The sequence below is a fragment of the Sceloporus undulatus genome, unplaced genomic scaffold (assembly GCF_019175285.1).
Source record: "Sceloporus undulatus isolate JIND9_A2432 ecotype Alabama unplaced genomic scaffold, SceUnd_v1.1 scaffold_13, whole genome shotgun sequence".
Taxonomy (NCBI): Eukaryota; Metazoa; Chordata; class Lepidosauria; order Squamata; family Phrynosomatidae; genus Sceloporus; species Sceloporus undulatus.
This window is the reverse complement of record NW_024802935.1, coordinates 1,112,478-1,132,816: the sequence shown is the minus strand read 5'-3', so window position 1 is coordinate 1,132,816 and position 20,339 is coordinate 1,112,478.

Here is a 20,339-nt window from a genome sequence, read left to right as displayed (position 1 = left end):
AAAATCTGGTACAAAATTTAAAATATAGTTAATAAACAATAAAATTAGCCACATAGGAAGGACAGCAACTAATCCCAGTGTGTGTGTGTGTGTGTGTGTGTGTGTGTGTGTGTGTGTGTGTATTTTAAAAGCCAAATGAAACACAAATTATTTAAAAGGTCATTTGAGGATGAGTAGTGAAGAGACTATACATATTTCTCTACCAAAGGAATTCTAAAAATATGAGACCACCAGCAAAAAGTTTGTCCTTGGTATTTGGCTTCATCAATATGATATAATGGCAGATGTATTCCATGTAGTTTCTTTCAAACTGCAGGTGAGCTGTTAGAACAACATACTTCCCTTCCATTGGCTGGTTGCCTGTGGATTGTACTCATTCTCAGTCTTTCAGACAGCTCATGATGGTATTTTGATGTTTCTGCTGACCTATTACTGTGTTGACTTCATGGCAGCCAAAACATACATTTGTGATCTCATTTTTCCCTGTGCATTTCTTCCACTCAATCAAACATGCACACAGGCTTCCACAAAACAGAAAAATGCTTTTAAGCCTTGGTGGTGCTCTGGGAGTAGTGTCATTGGAAATCCCTAGTCATTTTAAGGATAACTGTGTGTGCACACACAGGTTTTGGCATATAACTTAACACCCAAATCCAAATACCCATGGAAACTAATTTTTGCCAGGAAGAAAATTTCAGCAGCAATATTTTGGAACATAAAATATTTAGTGGGCACTGTGATTCTGGGAATGCAAAAAGTTAGATTTTTAATTTGGATTGGATTTCTGCAATGAATTTTTATATGGTGCAACCATCACTGTGAATTAGCATCAGAGGATGTTTCTTGCTACAGATGGAAGACTCAAGTATGTCCCTTCAATATTTCTCTTTCTGGGGGCTATATCCAAAATTAGATTGAAATCCAACTAGGCTTATGCTAATCTCATGTCGATCATGAGTTTCACTTATGAAAAGATTTTAATAGTGAAAATTGACTTCAAAAACAAACAACTCCACCCCACCCCGCCTAATTGTTCTTCACTTCCCCATTCATTTGAGATTTCTGTTCTTCTTCCTCTGGAAGTACTGGGTGTCTGTGTGTGTGGTGAAGACCTATTACTACGACTCATGGTTTCTATAGGAGAAACATGGGCTGGGGGGATTTTAAAAAAAGAAAATCACAACAGACTCATTGAGGGTGCATCTGTACTGTACTGTAGAAATAATGCACTTTGACCACCTTTATTGCTCTGGCTCCATCTTATGATATCCTGGGATGTGTAGTTTTGTAAGGTTTTTCGCCTTCTCTGCCAAAGACTGTTGGTGGCTCACAAAACTACAATCCCAGGATTCTGTAAAATTGTGTCATGGAAGTTAAAGTGGGATCAGACTGCATTATTTCAACAATGTAGATGCATCCTAAATTACCAATTTGTAAGAAATTCCAGAGAACAGATAAAACAGCAGACCAGAAAATATGATCATGAAGACAAGTGCTTAAATCACCCTCACTCTTTTCCATACAATAAAGATAGTTTTTTTTTAAAAAAAAAACTTTATTAAATTTTACAATAAAGTACAAAAACTAATTACATTCCATTACAGACTTTCTTAAGTCAGTTTTGTGACATAATTTCTACACTGTTGTTTCATTTGATTCTAGTTTTCCTTATATATCGTTTCTCTAAGTTCATAGGAATACAAGAGTTATGTAACTTTTACAAAGAAATAAACATGACTGTCTTACATATAGTATATGTTTTTGTTCTAATAAATAATAATAAATAAAGTTTTTATTTATATCCCGCACCTTCCTTCGATCAGGGCGGCTTACAGTATAAAATTTAAAACAACAATACATACAATAAAATCCAAAATACATCACATATAAACAATAATAAAAAACACAGGCTAAAAGCCCCAAAGCCCTTCCTCTTGGCCACGAAAGAGGAGGGAGGCCCACAGGATTTTTAATCGGGGAAATGCCTGTTGGAACAGGAAGGTCTTCAAATCCTTCCTGAATTGGGCCAGGGTGGTAGTCGAGCGGAGCTCAGTGGGCAGCGTATTCCAAAGGGCTGGGGCAGCAGTGGAAAATGTCCTACTTGTGGTGGAGGACAATCTAGCCCCAGGCACCTTCAGTAGCTGCTGCCCAGATGTCCTGAGGGTGCGAGGCGGAATGTACGGGGAGAGGCGATCCTTTAGGTAACCTGGACCCAAGCCATTTAGGACTTTATAGGTAATAACCAACGCCTTATATTGGGCCCGGAAGCGAATAGGCAACCAATGGAGATCTTTCAACACCGGTGTTATATGGCTGGTCCTGGGAGCACCAGTGACCAGCCGGGCTGCCATGTTCTGAACCATTTGCAGCTTCCGAGTTTGATATAAGGGTTGCCCCAAGTAGAGTACATTGCAGAAATCCAATCTCGAGGTTACCAGAGCATGTACAACAGTTTCTAGGTCCCTCTGGGCCAGGTATGGGCGCAGCTGGCGAATAAGCCGAAGCTGATAACAGGTGCTCTTGACCGTCGCATTCACCTGAGCAGTCAGGTGTAGCGACGAGTCAAGAAGCACCCCCAGACTGCGCACGGAGTCCTTCACAGGGAGCGTGACCCCGTTCAGGACAGGTGGAACCATCGCCATTCCTGGACCAGGGGAACCTATAACTAGTACCTCCGTTTTCTCTGGATTCAATTTGAGTCGGTTTTCCCTTATCCAGCCCATTACTGACTCCAGGCATGCCACGAGAGGAGAGACCCCATCCCCAGTCACTGCATCAGTCGGTTTCCCTTATTTCTGTTTCCCTTATCTAAATCACAATATATTAAAGAAAAAATGTATACTAAATTTCAATACAACTAACAACTAAAATTAATATCTCTCGCAACATTATATGTACTTATCTTGTATCTCTTTCCATACTTCAGTTATGCTTATCTATATTGCTTCATTGAATTCCCTATATAGGAAATTCACATTATACTTTCCTATCATTATGCAGCCTAATGGCGATTAACATATTTATGAAAGACTTACATTTAATCTTCTCCTTAGCATTTAATTTTTTCCCTAAATATCTTTATTAATCAATTTCATAATCACAAAAATACCATGTCATACGCAATATATTACAATGAATTTCTTTCTTCCTTATCTTGCACTTCCCTCATCAAATGTCTTATTTGTGCTACTTGTTTTCTTTTTTCTTCTTACTTCTCCTTAACAGTTTATACATTCCCCTGTACATATATAATGTCTCTGAACTTAGTATAATTCTCAATACCTCCTTCTATCAGTTTTCAATAAACCATATCATGACATTATATCTATAAAGAATTTGTCAAATAATATATGCAAGATAACTTCCTGTATTCTTGTTATACTTAATAATTCTTAAACAAAATATTCAACAAAACCTCTTTTATGTCCAATTTATAACTAATATAATGTTTTCCCATTTCCCCCTCTATGATGAAATGTAATCTCAGTGTATTCTCTTTATTCAATTTTCTCTTTCCATAACTTTGAATTTACTGAAAATTAATTAATTCCTCCAGATCAATTGTGTATCTTCATTGTTTCCATTCTTATGGTATTTCCTGGAGTTTATTGTAGTAATTTTTTGTCAATGCCTCAAATCTTAGTATCCATTCGTCTATGTTTAACTCTTCCTCTAATTTCCAGTTTTTAGCAATTATTAGCCTTGCTGATATAATAAGGTCAAACTACTTAGGAGCTCTTTTTTTATGTCCAAGTTCTGATCCCACAAGTCCTTAATTGGTTGCCATTCAATTTCAAATTCCGACATATTCTTATTTTTGATCTTGTATGAGAGTCTGTCCATCTCTTTCATATCATGTAATTTTATGAGTCAGTCTTCAATCGATGGTTTATCTTCTAATTTCTAACTCTTAGCGATAAGCAATCTGGCCACTGTTACCAGATGTAGAATAATTCTCTATGCTTTATTTTCAATATTGCATTCCATAAGCGTTGTCATGTTAAGTAGGTAGATTTCTGGTCTCATTGAAAATTTAATTTTATAGATTTTTTGTATTGTTTTATGTATGTTCTTCCAAAATGCTTTTATTTTGGCACAAGACCACCACATATGATACACTGTCCCCTTTGTCTGTTTACATCTCCAACATTTATTATTTTTTGAGTTATATATCTTTTTCAATTTTGTTGGGGTATAATACCATCTGTTTGCTACTTTCATAAAGTTTTCTTTAAGGTCTTGTGCCGCGGTGAATTTGTTTGTTCTCTCCCATACTTTTCCCCAATTTTCCAGCATTATTGGATGACCTGTGTCTGGAGCCCATCTATTAATTGAATCTTTTATACGTTCCGCTTCTGTTTCTCTTTCCAATAGTATTTTATATATTTGGGCTATTTTCTTTTTATCTTTATTCCAAATTATGTTGTCTACATCATTCAATTGTTCTTCAATACCTTCATTCCTTATGTCTTCTTTGAATTTGTTTTATATCTGTAAATAGTTGAACCAATGAAATTTAGTTTGTCCCGCATTGATTTCTTCTAGGCTCTTAATCTTTATATTTCCTTGTATATCTTTCATCATAAAATCTCTGTAAGTAAGCCAATGTTGATTTTCTTCCCATCTGCCAAATAGACCTTCTTGAGAAGACGTCCATATAGGTAGTTTTAAGTAAAACTTTTTCCAAATTTTAATCCATGTAGAAAATAATGCCTTTCTAATAGGGTGGACGTTAAATGCCTTATTAACTAAGATTTTTTGATAACACAAATAGCCATTGTGAAGTCGAAGGCTTTCATGGCCAGCATCCATAGTTTTTTGTGGGTTTTTCAGGCTATGCGGCCATCTTCTAGAAGATTTTCTTCCTGACGTTTTGCCAGCATCTGTGGCTTGGAATCTTCAGAGAATGCTTGCCTGGAAAAAAGTGGGTATATATACTGTGTGAGCCTGGGAATGCAGGAGTGATTTGCATGTGTATTGTTCTGTGCTGATGGCAGGCCTCAGGCATTAGCCTCCCATCCTGAGGCCTGCCATCAGCATAGAACAATACACATGCAAATCACTCCTGCATTCCCAGGCTCACACTACACACACACACACACACACACACACACCCCTTCTAGAACATGGCCACATAGCCCGAAAAACCCACAAATACTACAAATAGCCATGCCAGCCATAACGCAAATCTATTCCTTCATGATCTAATATATTTGTGTTTTCTAATTTTATTCATTCTTGTATCCAGATAAGGTGCAATGCATATAAATATAATTTCAGGTCTGGCATAGCCCATCCTCCCCTTTCTTTAACATCCTGCAGTGTGTCCCACTTTATCCTGACATTTTCCCATTTCCATATAATTCTTTGTTCCAATTAATTACAATCTTCTCGTCGCATATAATAGGGACATTGATAAATAGAAACATAATTTTCGGGAGAATCATCATTTTTATTGCTGCAATTCTGTCTAATATGGACAATCCTATATTGTTCCAGCTTATTAAGTCTTTTTGAATTCCTGACCATATTTTTTTATAATTGTTTTTGTACAAATTGATGTTATTATTTGTGAGCCACACTCCTGGATATTTTACTTTCTTTTGAATTTTGCAGCCTGACCTAGCCATTAGTAATTCTTTTTCTTTCTTTCTTTCTTTCTTTCTTTCTTTCTTTCTTTCTTAGGTTTTTAGTTAACATAGTTGTTTTAACTTTATTGATCTTAAATCCTGATACATTGCCAAATGCATTAAGTTCTTCTATCAAAAAATCTGTATTACTAAGTGGATCTTCTAGTATTACCACCATATCATTGGTGAAAACTTTAATTTTATGTTCGTATCCTTTGATATGAGTCCCTCTTATAGCTTTGTTCTCTCTGATTGCATTACTTAGTATTTCCATTACAGCAATAAAGATAAGAAGTGACAAAGGAAACCCCTGTCTTGTTCCCTTGGTAATTTGGAATTCCCTTGTTTTGTTGTGGTTTATCAATAAATGTGCTAATTGTTTCTTATAGATCTCCCTGACAAAGGTAGTTTTAGATAATATGAACTGTAATATCCCAAATGGCATCTAGAGTCAGCTCTCAGTATCTGTGGGGGATCCATTCTGGTCTCCCCCCGCAGATATCAGAATTCACAGATGCTCAACCCTGCGTTATCCCCAATGGTAGCATGTGCACGTGCCCATGCCACCATTAGGGACAGCTCCCATTGTTCCATGGTGGTGGGTGCGCATGGCCGCACCAGCACTGGGGACAAGGGAACTTAATGGTGGTGCAGCTGTGGGCATATGCCACCACAGGACAATGGGGATTGTCCCTAATTGTGGCACAGCTGCATGCACATACCATCATTGGGGACAATGCAGGCTTGCTATCCATGGATACTTGGATCTGTGGATGGCAAGCCCACAGATACTGAGGACTGACTGTAAGTAGCAAAGGTTCATTAAAAACAAATCGCTACATGCTGCATGGTATCTTGTGGGCATCTGAAAAAGGGAGACCTGTCTTACTTGACTCCATTGCTCAAGGATCTGAAAGTCCCCCAGAGAAAAAGAAAAAGACAAAAACTCTACAACTTGTCCCCAATTCCCATTGTCTCTGCCATTCATTAGACACCTCACTTTGGATGTAGCACTTCAGTTCATTTTAAGATACGAAGATATCTCTTACCTCTACCATCCAGTGCTGGAAGTCAGTTCCTGCAACAGAGTCTGCTAATTAGTTTACTGGTTTCCCTACATGGCCAAGTATCCAACATAGTTCTAATAAATTCTCATTAATTGGATATTGTTATTTACTATCCAAATTTAATTAATAACAATATTTCTGCAGGCTAGCTTAGATAGCCAGAAGTCCAAACAGAGAATTTGATACAATCAGCATGTGATTAAGATAAATGTTTCATGCTCATTCTAATGCTACTATTATAGCCGTCTATTCTGCAATAAATATCCAGAGACAAATGAATAATCTAAATTCTTTATTAATTCCAATTCGAGGGATTCAGTAAGTAGTAAGCCACGCTGATAGCCTTTATTGCTGAAGGGCGAGGTATAAATACCATAAATAAATAAATGCTTATACTATCATCTGTAGAATTCTGAGAACCATCTGTATAAGCTCCACAACAAAAGTACCTTTGACAATGAATATATTAATAAATAAATTCCTAGAGACCTGAACTACTGCTCTACTGAGAACCCAAGACATGTAGGTGCACATCTGCCAAAAAGGGAATCCATAACAACTAAAAGTATCCTGGGCAAGTTGATTTCTATTTTAACTTTCATCCTGTTAACTGCTGTGAAATTAATTTCAGCTCATGATGACTCTATGAATGAGAGACCTCCAAGTCAGTCTGTTATCAACAACCGTACTCAGGTCTTGCAAACTTAGGGTCATGGTTTCCTTGATTGAATCTATCCATATGAATGCGGTCTTCCTCTTTTCCTACTGCCTCCTACCTTACCAAGCTCAATTGTCCAATGAGTCATGCATTCTCATGCTATGTCCGAGGTACAACAGTCTCAGCTTAGTCATCTTGACTTCTAGGGGCAGTTCAGGAATGGAACTTTCACTTTCTCCTCATAAATTCATATTACTCAATACTTGGTTGCATTAGAAAGAGCCTTCATTCACTGGAAAAGCACATGTTCATTAGTTTGTTACTGCAGAAGTTCTCAAGTGTGGTACACACAAGAAAACCTCTTTCATAACCAGTTGCTTCAGACTGATGGATTCATCTTGGTTTGAACTTTCTGGACTATCTACAAAGCAAGTTGATTTTTGTCCAGATCTGCACATTGAAAGAAAGCATGCAGAGATGCAGGTGAAAAAATGTGCACATTTCAGAAGCATACATAGAATAATGTGCCTGTGAAGATAGTTAAGGCACTAGCCTGCATGGCCTGAGTGGAGCCAGCAACCACAGCTTTTTAAATGTTGGGAAGGGAAAAGATTGGAAAAAATCAAACTTGGGCTTTTCAACTGTCAGGGCCAGCTGGAGATAAAGGGGGGGGGGGGTCAAAACAGATATTAGGTTAGTTGGGAGCTAAAGGAATAGTGAAGAACTAAAGAAGGACTTCAGGAGAAAGCTGTTACACTGTTTTTACATAAATGGATACATTGCAATAAATACAGAACCAACTCAAATGTGTGATGTTTGAACTGGTAGTGCTGGGAGTGTTTTGATTGTGTATCCCTGCATGGTAGGGAGTTGGACTGGATGGCCCTTGTGGTGTCTTCAAACTCTTTGATTCTATGATCCTATAACATTTTGTTTTTGTTATGCAATAGTTTTTTAGATGGGTCAGCCCCTCTTCTGTAATAAGCCTATGCTTGATTTAATCAGTGCAAGGAATGCATTAAAGCTACATGCACAATTTTAATATGACCATGAACATGCACACATTTGCGGGGCTAGGGAAACAAAGCAAAGAAAACAACAAAGTAAAACCTGGCAGAAACAGCCACAGACCAAACATGAAGATGGCAAAGGGAAGATGTTTGTAGATGTGGAGAATAAGATATCCACATCCATAGTTTCAGGTTCAGTCCTCCATCCCAATCCTATCATCCAGCATTTCTACTTCAAAAGATTCTTATGGTAAATAGAAAAAGAAAAGACCTTTTCCTGAGATCTTGAAGTACTTCTGACCATCAGAACAGATAGTTCTAAGCCAAATATATATATGACGAAACTCTGCTAATGTAGTTCCATAGAGATGCTAATGTTGTTTGCTTGATTGCTTGTTATATAAAGATGGTGAGCTATGAAGATAACAGGACAAGGAAGCCCTACCTGAGAACCAAAATACTTTAGCATTATATGTAGGCTAGCTGTCAATGGCACATTTGGTTGGAATCCTGTTTGCACCCTACACTAGCGTTATAACTTTCCTTGTCCTTTTGCCAGGGTCATGTAAGGATGACAAATAAAGGCTGACAAAACCAAGAGCTGATTTATTACTTCCTTCATAGCAGCTGTAGCATTGTTGTTTTTCCCCTGACCACAGTTGCTGCAGATACTGCTGTAGTTACACTGGTATAGCAAAACAACAGGATTCAAACAATCATAGAGGTGGAATGTATCTCAAGGGCCATCTAGATCAATCCGAGGCTATGTAACAACACACAGCTAAAGCACTCCTGAGGGATAGCCACCTGATCTTTGCTTAAGGACCTCCAAAAAAGAAGAGTCCAACACCCTCTGAGGCCGTTCATTTCACTGTTTAACAGCCCTTACTATCATGAAGTGCTTTCTCATGTTTAAGTAGAATCTCTTTTCTTGTCATTTGAATCCTTGGCTCATGTTCTGCTCTGTAGAGCAGCAGGGAACAAGCTTACTCCATCTTGTACATGGCATCCCTTCAGATATTTAAAGGTGGCCATCCCCTCAGATATTTAAAGATGGCCATCATGTCACCTTTTAGACTTGTCCAAGCTGAACATACTCATCTTCCTAAGCCATTTTGCATAGGGCTTGTTTTCAGACCCTTTGTCATCTTGGTCACCCTTCTCTAGGCATGTTCAAGCTTGCCAATTTCCATCCTGATTTGTGGCTCCCAGAAATGGACACAGTATTCTATTCGAGGCCAGACCAAAATAGAATAGAGTGGTATAATCATTTCCCTCAGTATGGACACTACATTCCTATTCATTCTGGCCATTGGGGGGAGGGGGGAGGCAACTCCCCCTTTATTGTGCAAATTGTGGCTGAAGTCTGAGTAGAAAGGAGCCCTAAGTGTGTTATTTCAGAAGGGAAGACTTGATTAACATTTTTACCTATTTTATCTGTTTTCATTTGGTGTTATACTTGAACTTGTTTTATTGGTTTCTTTGATTACATTCAAGTTTTAAACAGAGGTTGAAGGATAAATATATAATCAGCTACACTTGTGAATGTACCTTATGGCTTACATTTTATACACTTTGGAGAAAGCTTTACTTATTTGCAAATACATATGTCTGGGATTGAACTGCATTGCTACCATAGGTGGGCCTTATGAAAGGCACAAACATTTTAAAGCCAATCAGGATTATTTCAGAGAAAACAAATCCAATTCCATGGTCTGATGACCAGTGAGTCTTTGTCCATGGTTCATTATGGCAATCTGCAGGTTGTGTCTGCATGCATAATACTTATAATAAGCATTCACTCAACATTTCCTAATTGGACAGTATTAATACAAATGTGTTTGACTGTTTACTTTCATATGTCAGATATAGCTAGGGGAACTAGGAAATTCAGTTAAGGACTGTTAAACAAAGTTATGCTGTCATTTAATGCATCCAACACATCATACAGAGAAAGGGAGACCGCTGTGCTGAAAAAGATGGAGCAACTCAACTGTGAAAAATTTCTGAACAAAAGGGAATGGCAGAGTGTGTGAAACATACATGTCTCAATGTGCTGTATGCTCAAGATAAAAGAGAGCTGGCATGGTATAGTGCTTTAAGTGTTGAACTACAACTCTGGAGATCAGGGTTCAAGTCCCTGCTCAGTCATGGAAACACACTGGGTGACCTTGAAGAAGTCACATTCTCAGAGGAAGACAAAGGCAAGCCCCCCTCCGAGCTAATTTTGCCAAGAAAACCTCATGATAAGTTCACCTAGGATCACTGTAAGTCAGAAACAACTTGAAGGCACACAACAATAACAATGTCCCCAATCCCTCTGCTCCCTTGCTTCACTTTGCCATGTCAATAAAATATTTATAACAGTAATAATTAAATAATAATTGTTGTTGTGTGCCTTCAAGTAGTTTCCAACTTATGGTGACTCTAAGGTGCACCTATCATGGAGTTTTCTGGGCAAATTTTGTTCAGATGGAGTTTGCCATTGCCATCCTCTGAAGCCGAGAGAGTGTGATTTTCCCAAGGTCACCAAGTGGGTTTCCATTAGATCATATAACCACAAATGTGACAATAAATTATTCATGAAGATTTCATCATAGGAAGAGCCTCCCTCTACTCTCTGTCTCCAAAACAAGAGTCACAGTCACAAACTTTGCAAAGAGAAAGAGAATGCTGGTGATCTCCTCCCACTGCACTTCCTTATTACTCTCATCTTTCATGTGAGATTTCACTATGTTGGGGTCTTTTGGGCAAAGCAAATCACAGCAGAAACTCTCCTGGCATGTCATCAGGTTCATATTACATTGCTCTGGAAATGACATTGCTGAATAAATTAAAATGTAGAGACCAAAATCCTATGAATGTTTGCTACAGGGGCAGTCTTATACTCTGCTTGCCCAGAAAACCAGCATGAGCAGTGACTTCTTCCAGTATTCACAGAGAATCCTACCTCAGCTATGAAACACACTGGGTGACCTTGACACCTGGGTTCTATATCTCAGTCTGATCTAGCTGTCAGAGTTTTGATGAGGATGAATAGAGGGAAAGCATACTTACCACCTCAAACTCATTAGGAAAGTGGTGATTATTTTGTACCTCCTACAGTTGATTATTCACAAATAAGAATGTATTTCTTACAAATAAACTGCTGTAACATAATTGCAGCCAAATGGAAAAGCATAGCAATCCATTATTTTACTTCCTCAGAACTATTGTTATTTGCAAAATCAGTGGGGTCTACAAGTATTGCTGGCTAGAAGATTTAATTTATTTCTCTTGACAATTAAGGAAAATACTGTTTGGCCCTACAAAGACCACAATTCTTTTTTTAAAAAAGAATATTTTTATTATGGGAAACAAATAAATAAAATAAAAAGGCCACATCCTTTGAATGCAGAAAGTCTCATAATCCCTAGGAAATATTTCTGTCTAAAAACCATTGCTACTTGGAGCCTATAATACTGAACTAGATGGCCCAATGGACTGGTATGTTATATAAGGTAATAACTTTTTTTTTAAACTTATTTTGCATTACTGCTCAGACAATATGACTGCAACAAAATTTGGATCCATCTGTTTTCATTATATATAATAAATGTGGTAAAGCATGTTGCCCATGATAAGGTAATAATATAGGTGACTAGTTTGCTTTGTGAAAGTATGTATTTATTTATATTTAATATATCACCTTTCTCCCAGAATGGGACCCAAGGTAGCTTCCATGGAGAATCAGTTTAAATACCTTCATAAAATTTTAAACACCACTTATTACATAATATAAAATCATATAAAGCTACACAAAAAATTTAAAAAAAAACAGATCTCAATAAAAGACCACTCACCCAGCTTATTCATTTAAGGCCTGCTTAAACCGATATGTATTTATCTGACTGCTAGTGAAAAGAAAAGATCAGCCACTGAGATGATCCTCTCTCATATCCTCACCAAGTGAGCCTATGGTGGTGAAAGGACTGAGAGAAAGCCTTCCCCTGTCAATCTTGGAGGTCTGGAAGGTACGTATGGAGAGATATGGTTTTTCAGATTGTCTGGACCTACACTGTATAGGATTTCATAGACAGAGGAGTTTATCACACAAAGGAGAGTAGGAGTTTATCCCGTGAATATCCCAGGAAAATCATGTAAATACACAAAATGATTTCACATGACATCGCACAAAACCAGCCATTGGTCACAAAGAAGCATTAATGCACATCTTTTTACTTTTGGGATTTCAGTGGCAATTATTTCCGATATCACTTTATTTGCAAAATTGCATGTGATAATCATTCATGCAATTACTCGCCATTTTCACTTTATTTGTGGGATGCTTTAAATTCACTTTAATCTCTCTTTAATGCCAAATTTAGCCCCAGTGTGATAAACTCCCTAGACTAGCACTTTGAATTGTTCTTGGAAACGAACTAGTAGCCAATGTAACTATTTTAACAAAGGAATTATATTCTCCCTATAATTGGCCATGGTCAGCATTCTGGTCACAGCATTTTGGACCTACTTAAGTTTTTGAACAGTTTCCAAAGATAACCCTTTGTAGAATGTGTTCTAGTAGTCAAAACAGGAAGTAATCAAGGCATATATCACTGTAGCCTATAAATGACCAGGAAAACAAAGCTGGTGGCTCTTTTGAAAAATTGCATTATAGTTCCTATGGCTCCTGGGAGGAAGGGCAATGGGTGACCAGGAAAATTGCTTATGCAGGCAATTGTTAGCAAAAAGAACCAGCATCCATTTGCCCCTTTTTGCTCTTTCTGCAATGATCAGCATACTCTCTAACATTTCATAGATGAAAACTACAATGTGTGTAGCCAAGCATAATCAGAGTGTTCTCAAGATGGTAAAAATTATTAAGGACATTTTGGGTGAGATTACAGGAAAGGGAAAAGATGCCCTTTCAGACTGTTTGCCTCTTCTCCCCCTAGCTAAGTGAACTCAGTTTGCATCACTTAAAGTAAACTGAGGAAAGTAGAATTGGAAGAGGAGTTTTCAGATTCCTAGTTCAGCCTCCAACTATGTGGCTCCTATGTCACAAAACTGATATATCAATAACAATGCTTCTCAGCTTTTTTTATTAACAGCTATACTCAAAGAAAGATATAAGGGCACCAATAGAATTTATATGGACAACGACTTGAGCGTGACTGGCAAAGATCTCGACTCATATCTGACAGGACATGCCATAGGATTTAGGCGATAGATGCAGCTAAGAAGTCTTTCTATTCTGCATCTATTGCATCTGTGAAGTCTCATCCAGCAGAGCTATTCAGGGTGGTTAGGAATTTAACTCAACATTCCCCCACCCTGAACCCTTTGCTAGAATCTACAACAGCCTGCTGTGATGCTTTTAATAATCACTTCGCAGACAAAATCTCTCAGATAAGAGCTGACTTGGATGCCGGCTTTGAAACTGAGTCGTTAGGAGAGGTATCCAGCGTCTCCACCTATACTGTTATTCTGGATCAGTTTGAGCTTCTCAGTACCAAGGATGTGGACAAGCTTCTTGGTTATGTGAAAAAAACAACTTGCTCTCTCGACCTTTGGCCGTCTTGGCTGGCCATCCAGGAGGGTGATGCCATTAGGTTACTATTAAAGAACATAATCAATGCATCCTTTAGGGAAGGCTATCTTCCATCTTGCCTTAAGCAGGCAGTGGTTAAACCACTTCTAAAGACCCTTCCCTTGACCCCCTGGACAGAAATAATTATAGGCCTGTTTTATTGTTACCATTTTTGGGAAAGGTAATTGAGAGAGCAGTCGCTATTCAACTCCAAGTAATCCTGGATGAAACGGATTATCTAGATCCATTTCAAACCGGTTTTAGGGCAGACTACGGAGTTGAGATAGCCTTGGTCACCATAGTAGATGACCTCTGTCTGGGCTCTGACAGGGGAAGTGTGACCCTGCTGGTGCTCTTGGACCTTTCAGTGGCCTTCGATACCATTGATCATGGCATCCTTCTGGAATGCCTGAGAGAGCTGGGAATTGGAGGCTCTTCTCTGCAGTGGTTCCAGTCCTACCTCTTGGGTAGATTCCAGATGGTGTCACTTGGGGACAGTTATTCGGCCAAGAGGAAGCTCAGGTCGGACATCCCTCAAGGCGCCATTCTGTCCCCAATGCTGTTCAACATTTACATGAAGCCAGTGGGCAAGATCATCTGGAGACATGGGGTGGGGTGTTATCCGTATGTTGATGACACCCAAATATATTTCTCTGTGTCTCAGACTGTTGCAGTGACTAAGGAAGGAATCTCTCCTCTGAATGCCTGTCTTAAATTGGTATTAAACTGGATGAGGGAAAACAAATTCAAGTTGAATGCAGGTAAGACAGAGGTACTAGTAATAGGGACTCTCAATCCGGGAATGGAGTTATGCCAGCCAGTTCTGGATGGGGCCACACTTCCCCTGAAGGACTCTGTCTGCAGTTTGGGGGTGCTCCTAGACTCGTCTCTCAATCTGACGGCTCAGGTGGATGTGATGGTCAGGAGCACTTGCTTTCAGCTTCGGCTGATATGTGAACTGTGCCCCTTCCTGGAGCAAGAAGACCTTGAAACAGTAGTACATACACTGGTATCCTCTCGGCTCGACTTTTGTAATGTGCTCTACATGGGGCTAGCTCTGTGTCAAGTTCGGAAACTTCAACTGGTACAGAATATGGCAGCTAGGCTGGTTACTGGCACATCTAGGTCTGCCCACATTACACCAGTTTTAAAATCCCTTCACTGGCTGCCTGTTAGTTTCTGGGCAAGATACAAAGTGTGGGTTTTAACCTTTAAAGGCCTACATGGCTTGGGTCCTGACTTCTTGCGGGAATGCCTTCTCCGATATAATCCTCCCCGCACTCTTCGTTCTGCTGGGAAGAATCTGCTTCAACCAAAGAGGACTAGACTTTTGGCAGTGACTCAGTGTTCCTTTTCAGCAGTTGCTCCTAGACTCTGGAACAACCTGCTGGATGGGATCCGTCAGATTACCACCTTGGAAATCTTTAAGAAGGCTATTAAGATGGATCTCTTCTGGAAGGCCTTTGCAGACTAGATCCACCTCCATTTTCCTGCCTCCCCCCTTCACTTCTCTCCTCTTTTCTCCATCCCCTTTTTCATCATATATGGACCCCTGCTATACAGTTCTTTTTTACAATTCTTCTATTGATTTTAACTGTGATTGTATACTATTGTTTTAATATCTCTCTGGTTTAATCTCTTTTTAGTATTACTATGTTTTTATACGGGGGGGAGGGATAGGGGTTTCTTAGAATTTTAACTGTATCTTGTTTTAGAATAGAATAGAAATTTATTGTTAAAAGCTAAAAGCCATCACAATATAAAATATATCCAAACAGTAAATACAAAAACAGTGTTTAAAAAAAAAAAGCAAAAACACCAAAGCATAAAAATCACCAAAAACAACATGGTAAAGTTAATAAAAGAGATCCATCAACAAAAAACCAATAATACATCATAAATGATAAAATAATAAAACCATAAAACTTGAATGGATCTAGCCGTCATTCTGATCAAGAAAACTAATCCTAATCTTGCTAGCAGCTAAACCAAATTTTGCTACCATAGAAGTAACAAATGCATTGTTGCCAGCCAACAGGACACAAGTCTGCTGAAAGCAAGATCTACTGGAAAGGGATTTCAAAATACAATCAAGAAACCTTTGTCTAGGAGATATATACAGAGGGCAATGTAGAAGGCAATGTTCTGTATTCTCCACTTCCCCGGTTTTGTAGATACATAGTCTTAGATGGACAGGAGTGTTATTATATCTGCCCGTCAAATAGGCAGAAAGCATATATTGGACCTTAGAGCAGTAAATGCTTTTCTAGCAGGGGCCAAAGTAAGATTAATAAAGTAATACCCTAACCCAAATGCAGTCTTGTACAATGGGTACCAAAGAGAAAAAGAAGAGCTCGAAAGTGAAAGAAGGTCGGCCCATTTGGAAGCAAGATAAAATTTTCTCTTTAATCAGTTGCTTGACTCTACGGGTGGTATAATATGGAAGTGAGTCCACATTAATCTCATAGCTCTGTAATATTGTTCTAAGTATAGATACCCAGGAGTTTGGAGAATTAAGTGATATTTGTTCTAAAAAACATTTTTTGGGGAGCCTAGAATCACTCATGGATAACAACTTTAACCAGTAGAAGGAAAGAGCACTACGTGTACCAGCTAGAAGAGTAGTTTGGCATGTTTCCGCTCTCAGAAAAGAAACAGGGGTACACTTAGAGACAGCCAACAGGGATCTTAGAAATAAGTTCAGAACAGTTTCTAAATTTGAGACACTTGTATCCCCAAATTTCTGCTCCATATAATAACTGAGGAACATTTTTTCTTTGATAAACCTCGATTGTAGGTGCTCCTAAGTGACCTCCTTGAAGTCTATGAAATTTAAACAGAGAATTTATAGAGAGGGATGATTTTAGCTTAGAAGCAACAAAATGAGTTTTCCATGACAAATTAGATTGAAATCTTAAACCCAAGTACTTGTAATAGGATTGTTGACGTTTCCTTTGTACAGTATTCATTTAGCTTCTTTAAGAGTTTGCGCATTCCAATTAAGGTGACCGAAATCAAAACAATATCATCAGCATATAACAACACTGAAAGTTTAACATCCTGAATAGTAGCTGGGAAAATTTTTTGATCCTTTTAAGGCCTGGTGACATCATTAATATAAAAATTAAATAAAAAAGGTATCTTGTTTTATTGTTGTAATCGCTTGGATTCCAAGTGATTAAGTGGAATATAAATAAATAAATATTATATTATTATATTACATTTGATTAATTGTATCTTTTTTAAAAAAAAATTGCACATAACTAATTGCTTTGCAATGACTAATTGCAATAAAAAACAATTTTGCCAATTCTACATTTTCCAGCCTTGCCACTGTTGGAGAAATTCAATTTGTTGACATTTATCATGTTTGTTCAAAGACACAACTTTAGTGAGGAAGCAATCCATTTTACTTATCTTAATATTTTATTTCTGGATACAACTTGATCAAGCAAATGTGATAGTTCTTCAGGTTCTGCTTCCCATCCAGAGGCCTCAGAGAAGATTTCATCTTGCCTTACAGCTCACTAGCTTGTAACATTCTTCTTTGCTCTGATTTGCTGAAACCATAATATCTCTCATTGACTAAAATAGCAAGTTTATATAGACTAGATATCATGGGAGAACTGAAGAGTCTTATTCACTGAATTTATTCATTGAATAAATCAGATGTGACTATAAAGGTGTCTTTATGTCCTTTATGAATGGATATTCATGTTAAAATGTTTTCAGTTGTGAAAGATAAGGCAATGCTGACCTGTCTTCCAAAAAATGCCTTGTACTCAGGGAGTTACTAACTCATAATGCATGGCACAGTACACAAAGAAAGTTACTTTCTAGGGATCCATATCAGCAATAGCACCAGTTAACAAGGTTTTCTGTTGTTGCTAATGTAAAAACAGAGACACATAGCAATGTTAGTTGATCTACTACAAACAAGGGAGAGCACAGACATAGTTACAAAGTAATTCATCAAATCAGCTAAACAAAATCAAACCAAAGTCTGGATGGACTAAATTAGTCTTTATCTGGCATGTGAAATCAATAAGTTGTGGTATCATTTGGAGCCAGTGTGGTGCTCTGCTTTGACCAGGAGGACTAGGACTCTAGGAACCCAAGGTTTGAATGGCTTTGCCATGGCAACACAGTTGGCATGTCATGTTCTTTCAGCCTCAGAGGAAAGCAATGTCAAACCCCTTGGAGTAAATGTCACCAAGAAAAAAACATGATAGGTTTGCCTTAGAATGTGTTGGGCGTGTGTCTATTAATCCACACTTTGGATTCCTATATCCACCTTGGGTTTCTGCATATGAAATACTGGTAGGCACAGCAACATGAACAAAGTATCACTGCTAATTAATTTTCCTTCAGGATGATATCAAGTTTCTAGGTAAAAATGGGCAAAATTACCAGTTGGAATCTGAGTAATTTCTGATAAAAGTCAAAGTGAAATAAAATTGTCACCCACACGGGCAAATCTGTAAATTTCATTTTTTTTTCCATATTTGAGTTTTGCACATTTTGCTAAATTCTGATAAAAAACGAACTGAAACAAAATCCTTACTGTTCCCTGCTTCTAAACCAGATAGGGCTACAGTATACTCACCAACAGCAGGGATGTAGAGTGTCATTTATTTCATGTCTGTATGCAAGAATGTATAGATTCAACAATCTTGTCCCTGCTCACTGATAATATGGCGGGTATCTGCTGGGGTTTGCTCCCAGGGCCCCCAGTGGATACCAAAATTCATGGATGTTCAAGTGTAGTATCTCAAGATGATAGTAGGAGTAGATGGTGGAAGGGGATGGGACCCCCTTCCCCAGGACTATAGCTCTCCCTGACTATTGAAAATGCTACTACAAGCCCAGAGATGAAGTTCAAACAACATGGGAAAAAATGGAATTTAAATATTTAGGATATGTCTGGAATATCAAATGGGCTTCAGGACCAGGAATGGGGTGGAGACTGCCATGCTCGCTTTAACTGATGATCTTCGTCTAGCCATCAACAGAGGGAGTGTGACCCTGTTGGTGCTGCTAGACCTCTCAGTGGCATTCGATACAGTAGACCACGACATCCTTCTGGAAAGCCTGAGAGAGTTAGGAATTGGAGGCACTGTGTTGCAATGGTTCTCCTTCCTCTCGGGCAGGCTCCAGAGGGTGATGCTCGGGGACAGTCGCTCTTCAAAAACAGAGCTTAATTGTGGTGTCCCTCAAGGTGCCATCCTGTCCCTGATGCTATTCAACATCTATATGAAGCTGCTGGGAGAAATCATCCGTGGATATGGGGCTGGGTGTTATCAGTATGCTGATGACACCCAAATATATTTCTCCTTGTCCCGGTCAACAGCGACAATGACGGCATCTCTCCCCTCAGCCAGTGTCTTCAGGCAGTAATGGATTGGATGAGGGAAAACAAGCTCAAGTTGAATCCAGACAAAACGGAGGTACTTACGGTAGGGGCCCCCAAACCAGGGATTGGGCTGCAACCTCCAGTCCTAGAGGGGCTCATGCTCTCCTCAAAAGACTGTGTTCGCAGTCTGGGCGTGCTTCTTGTCTCGTTGCTTCAGATGAGGAATCAGGTGAATGTGATGATCAAGAGTGCCCATTATCAGCTTCGGCTAATACGCCAGCTGTGCCCTTTCCCGGAACAGGGTGACCTCAAAACTGTAGTACATGCGCTGGTAACCTCAAGACTTGATTTCTGCAATGCGCTCTACATGGGGCTACCCTTGTGCTTAGTCCAGAAACTCCAGCTGGTACAGAATATGGTAGCCAGGTTAGTCACAGGAACAGCAAGGTGTGACCATATAACATCAATATTGAAGTCACTCCACTGGCTGCCTATCAGTTTCCAGGCACAGTACAAGGTGTTGGTTATCACCTTTAAAGCCCTACATGGCTTGGGCCCAACCTATCTAAGGGATCGCCTGCTTCCATACAATCTGCCCCCGTACACTCAGGTCCTCTGGGAGGAATTTATTACAACCCTTAAAGACCAGGTTGATGGCAACCTCCCAGAGGACATTTTCTGCAGCCGCTCCTAATTTATGGAATGGCCTGTCGGATGAGATCCGTCAAATTACCAATCTAGAGAGCTTTAAAAAAAGCCATTAAGATGGATCTCTTCCGGCAGGCCTTCCCGGAATAAAATACTTGGCCACGAATAAGAATTCCCATCTAGTGAACTCTGCCCATGATGATTATTTTTTGGATTAGTTAGTTTTTAATGTGTAGTTTTAATCTTATACTCTTTAATCTTTTTTTAAGGGGGGTACTATGTATATATGGTTGTATTTTAACTTATTGTATGCCGCTTTGATTGCTTGGCAAAAAGTGGGATAGAAATAAAATTATTATTATTATTATTATTATTATTATTATTATTATTATTATTATTAT